Source organism: Gavialis gangeticus, unplaced genomic scaffold, assembly GCF_001723915.1.
Source record: "Gavialis gangeticus isolate Ggan-Ray unplaced genomic scaffold, GavGan_comp1, whole genome shotgun sequence".
In the NCBI taxonomy this organism is placed as follows: Eukaryota; Metazoa; Chordata; order Crocodylia; family Gavialidae; genus Gavialis; species Gavialis gangeticus.
In genome coordinates this window covers 12,404,319-12,413,882 of record NW_017729018.1, presented here as the reverse complement: position 1 = coordinate 12,413,882, position 9,564 = coordinate 12,404,319, and positions in this window count along the sequence as shown.

Here is a 9,564-nt window from a genome sequence, read left to right as displayed (position 1 = left end):
GGGAGGGCCACGCCACACTTTTTCCCTGCAGCATCTACTTCCCATTCGGGCTCTGACTCATGGCCGGAGCCGGGCGCCGGGGTCTTCCGGACCCCAGGGTCTGCCCCGCTCGGCCTCCTGGTGCCAGGCGTCGGACATGGCAGGAGGCGGCCAGCATGGGCTGCCTGAGGCTAGAAATGGCCTGGACCCAGCTCCTGTGTTGGGAAGAGACCCAGGTGACTCATTGCTCCAGCCCCTCAGCCCACAAGGACCCCCGCCCACGGGCACAGGCTGTGCTGCCTGGGCAGGGCAGGGCAGGGGGGTGCCCCCCAAATGTCCCAGCCTGCCCGGGTGTTGCAATCCCAGCAGCCGCAGGCCGGAGGAGGCCCCAGCTCTTGCAAAAGAGCAGCCGTTTCCTTCCCCGTGTGTCCTTCCTGGCTGAGGGAGGGGGCCGTGGCCCGGCCGGGCAGGGGAGCGGGCTCCTGTCTCCTTGGCCAGGCTCTGGGCAGCTCCTCTGGCCCAGCCCGGCCCTGCGGCGCCCTGAGCCCTGGGCAGAGATTTGCCGGGGAAGTTTTACGCCCCGGCTCCCCGCGGAGGGGAACGTCCCTGGCTCTGCCGTACCCCGTGGAGCGATCGGTGCCACGCAGCGAAGGAGCCGTGACCTGCCCCTGGCTCGGGGGGGGCTCAAGAGTCTTGAACCCCAACCCCCTTGCTCTAACCAGCACACCCCACCCCTTCCCCGCTCTGCCACCGCGCCCCGCCGGCCTCGCACCCGAGCCCGGCCTGTATCCCAGCCGGGGCTTCCCTGGGCACGTCTGACTCACCGTTTCCCCCTCGCGTGCGGGCTCTCGGTAGCGCCTGCGGCTTTGCAGTGGTGTGGGGATCCTGGCTGCGACAGGGACTCTCTGCTCCTCCTGGAAACCCCCAGGTCCCGGGGAGCAGGAGGGGACGGAGCCCAGCCTGAGCATCAGGACCGTGGCTGGGCTGGCTCCGCGTCCACGCTTCCTCTACCCCATCCCGTTGCCCCGCAGCCTGCGCTGGCCTGCCTCCTGCACGAACTCGCCCGGCGCCCACGGGGCTTGTCCCAGCGGCTCCCTGCCCTGACCTGGGCTGGGTTGCCCTCGGCTTCGCAGCCGCATCTGATCCTCCCGCGTCCCAACCTCCTGCCCGAGCCCCGTGGCGTTTGCTGCAGCCCCAGGAGCCAACGTGGAGGCAGAGGGGCCAGGAGGGGGGGCGGGAAGGCAGGGGTTGGGGTGGGGACCGAGAAGACCCGTACATCCCCCCAAAACTGGAGCGTCTGGCTAATGACATGCAGCCACCGTACAGTATTATGGGAGCAGCGGTTCTGACACCACCTGCTCCTGCTTTACATCACCCGCCCCTTGGACTGGACCTCCAGGATGCACCAGGGTCCATTTGGTGGGGAGAGGAAGCAGCCAATCGTGATCTGCTTGGGGATGTGGTGCATCATGGGAGCTGTAGTCCAGCCAGGGAGCATCAGGGGAGCTGTAGGCCTTGCACGGAGCCCTGCTCGTGGCAGGGTGTGGGAGCGCGAGCCGTGGGGCAGCGCTCCCCGACTCCCTGCAATCCATAGGCACGTTCAGTGAGAAACCCCCAGTCTCTTGGCTGGGCACTGCAGAGACCCCGGGGCACTGAGGCCCGGGCAGCCCCCCACAGCCAAGTCTTTGCCTGGGCAACTTGGGGCAGGGGGTAGCATTTCTCTTTGGGAGAATCCCCCTGCCCTCCTTGGGCCCCACATCCACATCCCCCAGGCCCCTCATCGCCGCCCGCACGCTTCTAGGGTCCAAGAAGGCAGCGTCCCGGGGTGGGAAACTGGGATCCTGAGTGCTTTTGATACTGATCCAAAAGACGGAGAGTGTTTGGGCCCCATCCCAGGATCGGGGCCCTCCCAGGGGCCTTGAAGACCACCACCAAGTCCCCATGCGTGGCAGGCAGCCCAGATGCCCTTGTCCCTGCACCAGGCGCCCCCAGTGGTGTGGCAGCAGGGGCAACCGGGCAGGGGCTGCCCTCCTCCCAGCTCCTGCCCGTTCCCACGCAGCGTGGCTCTGTGGGATCCCGGCTACTCAGCGCCACGTGAAGGGGCTGACTCAGCAGCGCTCACTCCCGCCCGTGGCCAGCTGGTGACACGCAGCGTGTCCCAGCCTGGTGTGCTGGCACGGCGGCACACTCAGAGCCCAGGCATCCCCCGCACCGCCCCCGCCAGGGCTTGCCCAACTCCACTTGGAGCCAGCTCAAGAATGCAGGGACTCGCCTGCCTGGCCAGGGCAGGAGGTGAGGGCGCCTCCTGGGAGGCAGCCGGCTCTTGAGCAGCTGCCGCTGAGGCCAGGCCACTGTTGTCATCAGGCAGGTTTGGGCGCGGGAGGCTGGGAGTTGTGGGGGGGGAGCCCTGTCACCCCCTGGGGCATGCTGGGCTGTACCCCCCACAACACAGGGTGGCAGAAGCCAGCTTCTGCACCCCAGAGACCCTCTGTGAGGGGGCTCAGGTGGGGCTCAGGCAGGTGGGAGAGCTGGGGGCAATGGGCACAGGATGGATGCACAGCCCCTGCCCACACCCCAAATGCTTGCACATGTATGCGTACACACACGTGCACACACCCCGGCATCCCCCCTCCACCCTGTCCTTCAATGACACCTGATGGGCACCAGCCTGAAGAGCACAAGGAGGCAAGGGGCAGCCGTGACTAATGAGGCCCTGGCCTAACAGGGCCGGCCATGTGGTGGGCAGGGTCTCCTTGAGCCCCTCCCCGGCCTCCCTCAGGGATGCCACGACCTACATGCCATGTGCACATCTATATGTACACATGCACACACGAATATACACCCCCCCACCCACAATGTTCACACGCGTGCAGCTCCACATACACTTATGCCCAGGTGCACGCCCATCACATGCATGCATACATGGTTATGCGCGCACATATGCATGCGCACACGTGCCCACGTGTTCACACTCCCATGCTAAATCAGGCACGTACACACACACACACACGCTCAGGCTCCAGCCCGCAGTCCCCCGGGCCCCGCCAGCGGCGCGCGGTAAGTGTTGGTTCCTGTTTACGGGAACGGATCCTGCTGATTTTGTCACAATCCCTTCCTGCTCCCCCCACCCCCCCCGGCTCATCCGTCCTGGCCGTGCGCCGGTGACTCATGCCAGTGAGCAGGAAGGGGACAGAGGTGATGGTTGTCCCCGGCCTGGGCACAGCCTGGGCCATTCCCTCGCCACTGGGGTGACACAGGCCTACGGCACCTGGGCTGCCTTGCTTGCAGGACCCTGGGTGCTGGGGAGGGGACAGCTGCTGGCAGCCTGGGGGGCAACAGCTGGGTCCCAGCACCAGCGCAAGGATGGGGGTGGGCACTGGCAATCCCAGAAGGAGCCCAGAGCCAGCCCAGGCGCAGCTGGAGGCACTGCCCAGACACAAGTCAGCACCACCCATGAGCTGCCAGTGGCACCAGTAACACTTAGCCTCATCCTGCCTCCTCCCCATGGCGCCATTCTCCCCCTTTCCACATCAAAGCCGGGTGTGGGACCCAGCAGTCCTGGGCCCTCCCTGCAACAACTCATCTGTCCAGTACCAAGTGCCCCCTCCCTGGGGAGGGTCAGGCTCATTACGCCCACGCACCCAAGAGGGGGGAAACTGAGGCGGGGGGAGGGGAAGTGACTGCCCAAGGTCACGGGGTGAGTCAGGGGCAGGGCTGGGAACCATTCTGGAACGCCAGCCCCGGCCTGGGGCCGCACCCGCATTCCCCGGGCGCCAGACCTGGTGTCCACGGCAAGGGGAAACTGAGGCAGCGCCGGGGGAAGTGACTCACACCGGCCGGGTGGACAGAGCGGATTGTCACGGGCGCCCATCACAACATGCAATTACTACGCGGCCCTGCACGGAGCTCGGCCGCCCTGGGCCCTCCCTGCCATTAGCCCTGGTCCCAGAGGCGCGGGCTCGCCCGGGTCACCTGGGCACCTGTGTGAGAGCCCCGGGCACCACCTGCCTTTTCCTGTGGGGCAATGCTTCTGGTAGTCACCCTGCTTCCCCACGGGGTTCGTGCCCCTGCTCCCAGACCTGCCCGCAGGAACAGCAGGTCCCCCCCAAAGGCCTGGGCACCGTGTGGATAGTGGTACCTCCTGCCTCAGTCCAGAGCTGGGGGCACAGAGGAGGCAGCGACAGTACCCAAGGGGGTTGCCGATCATCAGAGCTACTGGTGCAAAAAAAAAAAATCAGGTGTGGAGGGGTCAGCGAAGGCCATGCCCTGCCCCAAAGGACTGGAAATGCGGAGCAGGAGCACGAGCTGCTGCCCTGGCCCCGTTCAGCTCCGCGCAGCACCCAGGACGCGCCGGACTGATATCTACTTAGGCAAGCTGCAAAACAGGGATGAGCTGGTGGTGCAGACCGGGACGGCATCGGTGGGAGCTGGCGTGGACATGAGACATGCTCACCCCCACACCTCAGGGCTCGCAGGGTGGGGTCCGGAAGGAACAAGTCCCAGGGAGCTCGGTCAGGGGGTCTCCACCGGGGAGGGAAGCATCATCCACACAGAACAGGGGGGCTGAGCCCTGGGTTGCTGGGTCCCAGCCCCGTGCCTGACCCTGCCTGCTCTCCCCAGGGCTGGGAAACCCATAGGCAGCGTCACTTAGGTGGGTCCTAGGACTGGGCCCCGAGGGCAAACCCAGCTGCCCTTGGGTAGGTCGGTCCTTGGGCTCGCCTCCGCAGGGAGTGGGAAACCCAGGAACCAGCACGTGGGGCTGGCTGGGAACGGGCTGGGGGCCTCAAGTGTCCTGCAACCAGAGATGTCTGCAAACAGAAGAGGGGGAGTCCTGACGTCTGACACTGCCCTCTTCCCCCGTACAAATGGGCCGCGGCCTCTCGAAGCGCTGCACCCAGCCCGAGGCCCCACGTGCCCCCGTGTCACCGCAGCGAGGCAGGGCCTGGCCCAGCTGCCAGACAGGATGGGAGAGGGGAGGGGGCAGGGAGACAATGGGGGGAAGCTGGGGGGTGCAGCTCGGGACATGCCGATCCTGGCACACGCGGAAGCCGCCCAGCCTGCGGGAGCTCAGATCCAGTCTCCTCTTTGCCCCCCTGCAAGCACCCCCCAGCCATCCAGCCCCAGAGGACCCCCTGCCCCCCAGGCTGCTGGGATCCGGGCTGGAGGTGGGTGGGCCTGTGGGTTCAAAGCACCTCCTGGCCCAGCCCTGCCAGCCGCCCGCCAGCTCCCTGGGTGGCAGAAGCCGGAGCAGAGTCTCCGCCCCGCTGCATGCGGGCGCACCCTGTTATTACGGCGCAGCACGCCCCAGCGCAGCTGCTGCACTTTGCCCAGGGAGAGGGGGCAGAGCATAACGGCCGCAACCGGGGGTGTAGGCAGAGGCGGATGGGAGGTAAGGGTCGGACCCCCTCCCCGCTGCAAGCAAAGCCCCTGCCCCTTGCACCCAGCCCTCTGTGCAAAGCAGTACGCGCCCACCTGGATGTCCTCCCCCCATGCCCACCCCGCCAACCCCCCAACCCGTCTCCCATGCTCTTTTCAAACCAGACTCCCAGCCAGCAGTGACATGTGTGCACACATTTTAGCCACACGCAGGTGTTGTTGCAGCTACACAGACACCGCCCAACTGCTCCAGGTGGGGGCAAGGGGCTGGGTCAGCACAACCCTTGCTCCAGCTCCCCACGAGGGCAGCGGGCGCAGAAGACGCAGGGTGGGGTGGCTCTGACCTTAAGAGTCATGCCAGGCCTCCAGCCCATCTATTTATACCAGCCCAAAGTGCTACGGTGCCAGGCTGCTCAGAGGCATCCACGTGGCTTCCCCCCAGGCACGGAGGCAACCCCCCACCCCAGAGCCAGCTGCACCCGCCTCCCAGCCCAGGGAGCCTAGGCCTGTCCCAGCGTGGGAGGGAGCAACCAGGGCGAACCTGGGAGGCTGCAGGGTAGAGCAAGGCCATGCTGGGGCTGGGGGTGGGAGGGAAGAGCAGGGCAGCCCCAGGCCGCTGCAGGGCAGGGTGTGGGGTGCAGCGCAGGGAGGAGGCTGCCCCGGGGTGGCATGGGGCTGGGTGCCAGGATGCCGGGGCTCTATTCCTGGCTGCCTCTGCTTGGCCCGGCTTGATCCGTGCTCAAGCTGCTGCAGCTGGGGACAGGGCTGAGCCTCCCGGCTTGGCCACGGATGAAGTGGGGGGAGCACAGGCCCTGCTGCAGCATGAACTCCTGGAAGGAGCCCATGTATCCCCTTCACGTGACACGCGTGTGCATGCACGCCCATGCTGCCACCGCCTTCGCCAGCTCGGTGTGGGGGAGCAGGGCCCTCCGCTCCGTGCCCCCTGCCCCCAGTCCCTGCAGCCGCAACTTGGGGGCCGGGTGCACCTGGGGCGCCCCAGCTCCCGCAGCATGGCACCGCCAGTCGCCAAGGCAACCACCAGCCGCCCCGGCTGTGTTTTCTTAACCGGGGCCGCCGTGGGAACCTGGCCGGCTGCCACCTCATTCCGCGCAGTCCTGCCGGGGGAGCGGGTGCTCCAGCCCTGTCGGCCTCTGCCTCCTCCTCGTGGCTCGGGGCCCCCCGTATAGCGCCCCTGCCCTCCCCCTCCAGGCAGCCACGCACCACCCGGCTACCCGCGCCCTGCCTGGCAAAGGCCATGCTGCCCCAAGCCACGGCATGAGACCCCCAGATCCCACAGGCGGCAGCGACGGCTCCAGCCACCCCCAGCCCCCACCCTGGATCTGCAAGCGGCCTGTAGGGAGCTGCAACAAGCCCTGGCGACCCCAGGCCTGACCCCCGCCAGCTCTTTTGGTGCCCCCCCACTTGCTCCAGACGCCCTCCCATGCCAGCGCGGCATCAGTCCCTGCACAGCCGCCCCACAGAGGCCCCCAGTGCTCGACCCCAAGCCCCTGCCCAGCCCAGAGGCAGCACCCACGCCCATTCCATTCACCGCCCCTTGGCCAACGCGGTTGGCACCAGGCTTGGAGACTCTGCCTGCCCAGGCTCAGCCCCCCCTGCCTGCCTGGCCTCTCCCCAAGAAGTTGCCTCCTCTCTGCCCTCGCCTTGTGGCTTTGAAAGGCTGCAGCTTTGGTACCACCTGCAAGCCAGAGAGAAACACCCGTGGAAAAGCGGGGCCGTGCCAGGCCCTGGAAAGTCCGGGCAGGGCAATGACAGCAGCAGGGAAGTTTTTCCACAGCAGGCGCCTTCGTTCCCAGGCACCACAGCCTCGGGGGCAGGTTACTGCTGCTCCGTGCCCGCGGGAGAGGACGTGGGCAGCACTTCTCAGAGCCATAGGAAAAAGGTGCAGGAGACGGAACAATTAGTGCACCAGCAATTAATGATTAAAAGAGCTGAGGGCCCAGGGAATAGCAGGGTCACCACGCTCCAGCTGGAGGAGGAAGTGCGAGCACGTGGCTTCAGACCCGCCGCAGGGCAGGGGTGCCAAGGACACGGATGGGGGCGGACGGGATGTCACCTGGCCCTGCTGTCCCTCAGGTAAATGTGTCCAGAGAGACACTCGCCTGAGCCTGCTGCCTGCCCATTTGGGGCACAGAGGGTCATACCCCCAGGAGGAAGCAGCATGTACAAAGACAAAGCTACATCCCTCCCCCAAGCAGCACAGGGCATGCACATGGGGCCGTCGCCAGCCCCCGCGGCCCAGCTCTCCTTTCACACCGGGGCATTGGGGTTAGGGGGGGCCCCATCTCGCAACCCGGCACAGCGGTGATCTGCAGTGTTCGGAGCAGGGATGGAGCTCTGCCCGAGTCCACCCAGTGTCCTGTGAAAGCTGCTGGCAGCCCTCGAGGGGCCGGCTTGCCTCCCCCGTCACGGGAGGAATGTGGGTGGAAGCGTCAGCGCCCTGCTCCCTCCGGCTTCCCGGGAAGGGCACCAGGAGGCCGGGGGGGGAGCAGGAGCCCGGCTGGATCTTCCCCCTGACGTCAATCATTCCCTGCGTGATGAGAAAAAGACGCCAGCTCGGCTGCTACCAGAGCCGCGGAGGCCTCTCTTCCCAGCCAGTCCCCCAGTCCTGCCCGTAGCCATCCATCAAGTCCCGACTGAAAGCCCTGCATGGAAATAACGCCGCGCAGGGCGGGCTCACGGCACATTCCTGCCCGAGCTCCCACCCCCGCCGGCCTTGTTCCAGACAGCCCGGCCTGCCTCTGCCCCAGCCTTTCCCTCTCACGCCCCAGCACCCTGGCCTGGGGCTGCCGAAAGCCTGCCAGACAAACGCACCCTGAGCCAGCCCGTCACACGGCCGCCTGCCTCTCTGAGGCTCGTCAGCCCTGCAGCCGCTGTCCTCCCTGCTTCAGATGAGGAAACTGAGGCACAGAGAAGGGATGGGACTGGGGTAGGAGCAACTTGCCTATCTAGTGTGGCAGCTGCTAAGATACCCTACCCATTCCCAGGGTTGTGCCGGAGGCTGAAAGAGAACTGAACCCTCTCCCACCCCAGATCCTACGGCCACTACAGACCACAGGCACCATGGCCCTAGCAAGAGCCACCATCAAGGTGGATGCAGAAGCCCCTCCGAGGCAAGGATTCCTCAAGACCCTTCACACCCCAGCCTGTTGGCTGGTGTTCCCTGACCTCCCCCAGGGCAGGCGCAAGTCGTCAGCCCAGGTGCCCTCCAGCAGGATGGAGACAGGCTGTCCCCAGCTGCCATGCCAGCCCGCTGATCCCAGAGCGCATGACCCACCTTTGCCCCGTTTACCCAGCCCGGGAAGCCAAGAATAGACAAGGGAAGCACGGTCAGGTTTCCTGCTGTGCCCCCACCCCCTCTCCGAGCAGCTCAGACTGGATCCCTGGAGCTCAGGCCAGCCCCAAGCCCTGCCCGGAGACAGGGTGGAACATCCTCGTGGCAGGTTAGCTTAGCCGGGACACTGGGGATGGACCTACCTGGAGCAGGCGCTTGGACTGGGAAGCTTTTGAAGGCCCTACCAGCCTTGCTGTCGCTCCTTGGACTCGCCCAGCCCCCCATGAGAGCCAGGTGCTCTGAGCAAATAGGCAAGAGACTTTTAATGGCAAAACGGACACAGCGATCTTGGCTGCCACTAGGGTGAGGAGCTGGAGAGGGAGGGGGAAAGGATGCTGAATACCTGGAACAGCTAGCAGCAGGCACGGAGGGATATAGGATGCACCTCTCCAAGGGGGCACGTGGAGCCTCCACAGCCCGCGGGACCCTTCTGGCTGGGACAAGGCACCTTGCTCAGGGAGAGGTGGCTGCTGGGTGAGGAAGCCCCAAGCCCAGCATGGCCCCTTCAGCTGGGGGCAGGCAGGTAAAAGGTGGGGCCCAACTGGCTGCACCACTGAGCAGCCCAGACCCCTCATTACAGGGCACTTTTGGGAACTACAGGTCTCAGCATGCATTGCCTCACACAAGGCCTGAGCAGAGCACCCCGATTCAGATGCAGCTCCTTACTCCCCCCAAGGACAGACATGCTTCCTTGCAGGCTGCCAGCACCCATCCCCTGCTCCAACCCTCCCCCTGGAGCTGGCGGGAACAGCCTGGGAGGACTCTGACGAAGATGCTTTTCCCATCCTAAGAATAGCCACTGGCCGCCTCCCCAGCCACGCCAACGCGCTTCCACCAGCTTTAAAAAAAAAAAAAAA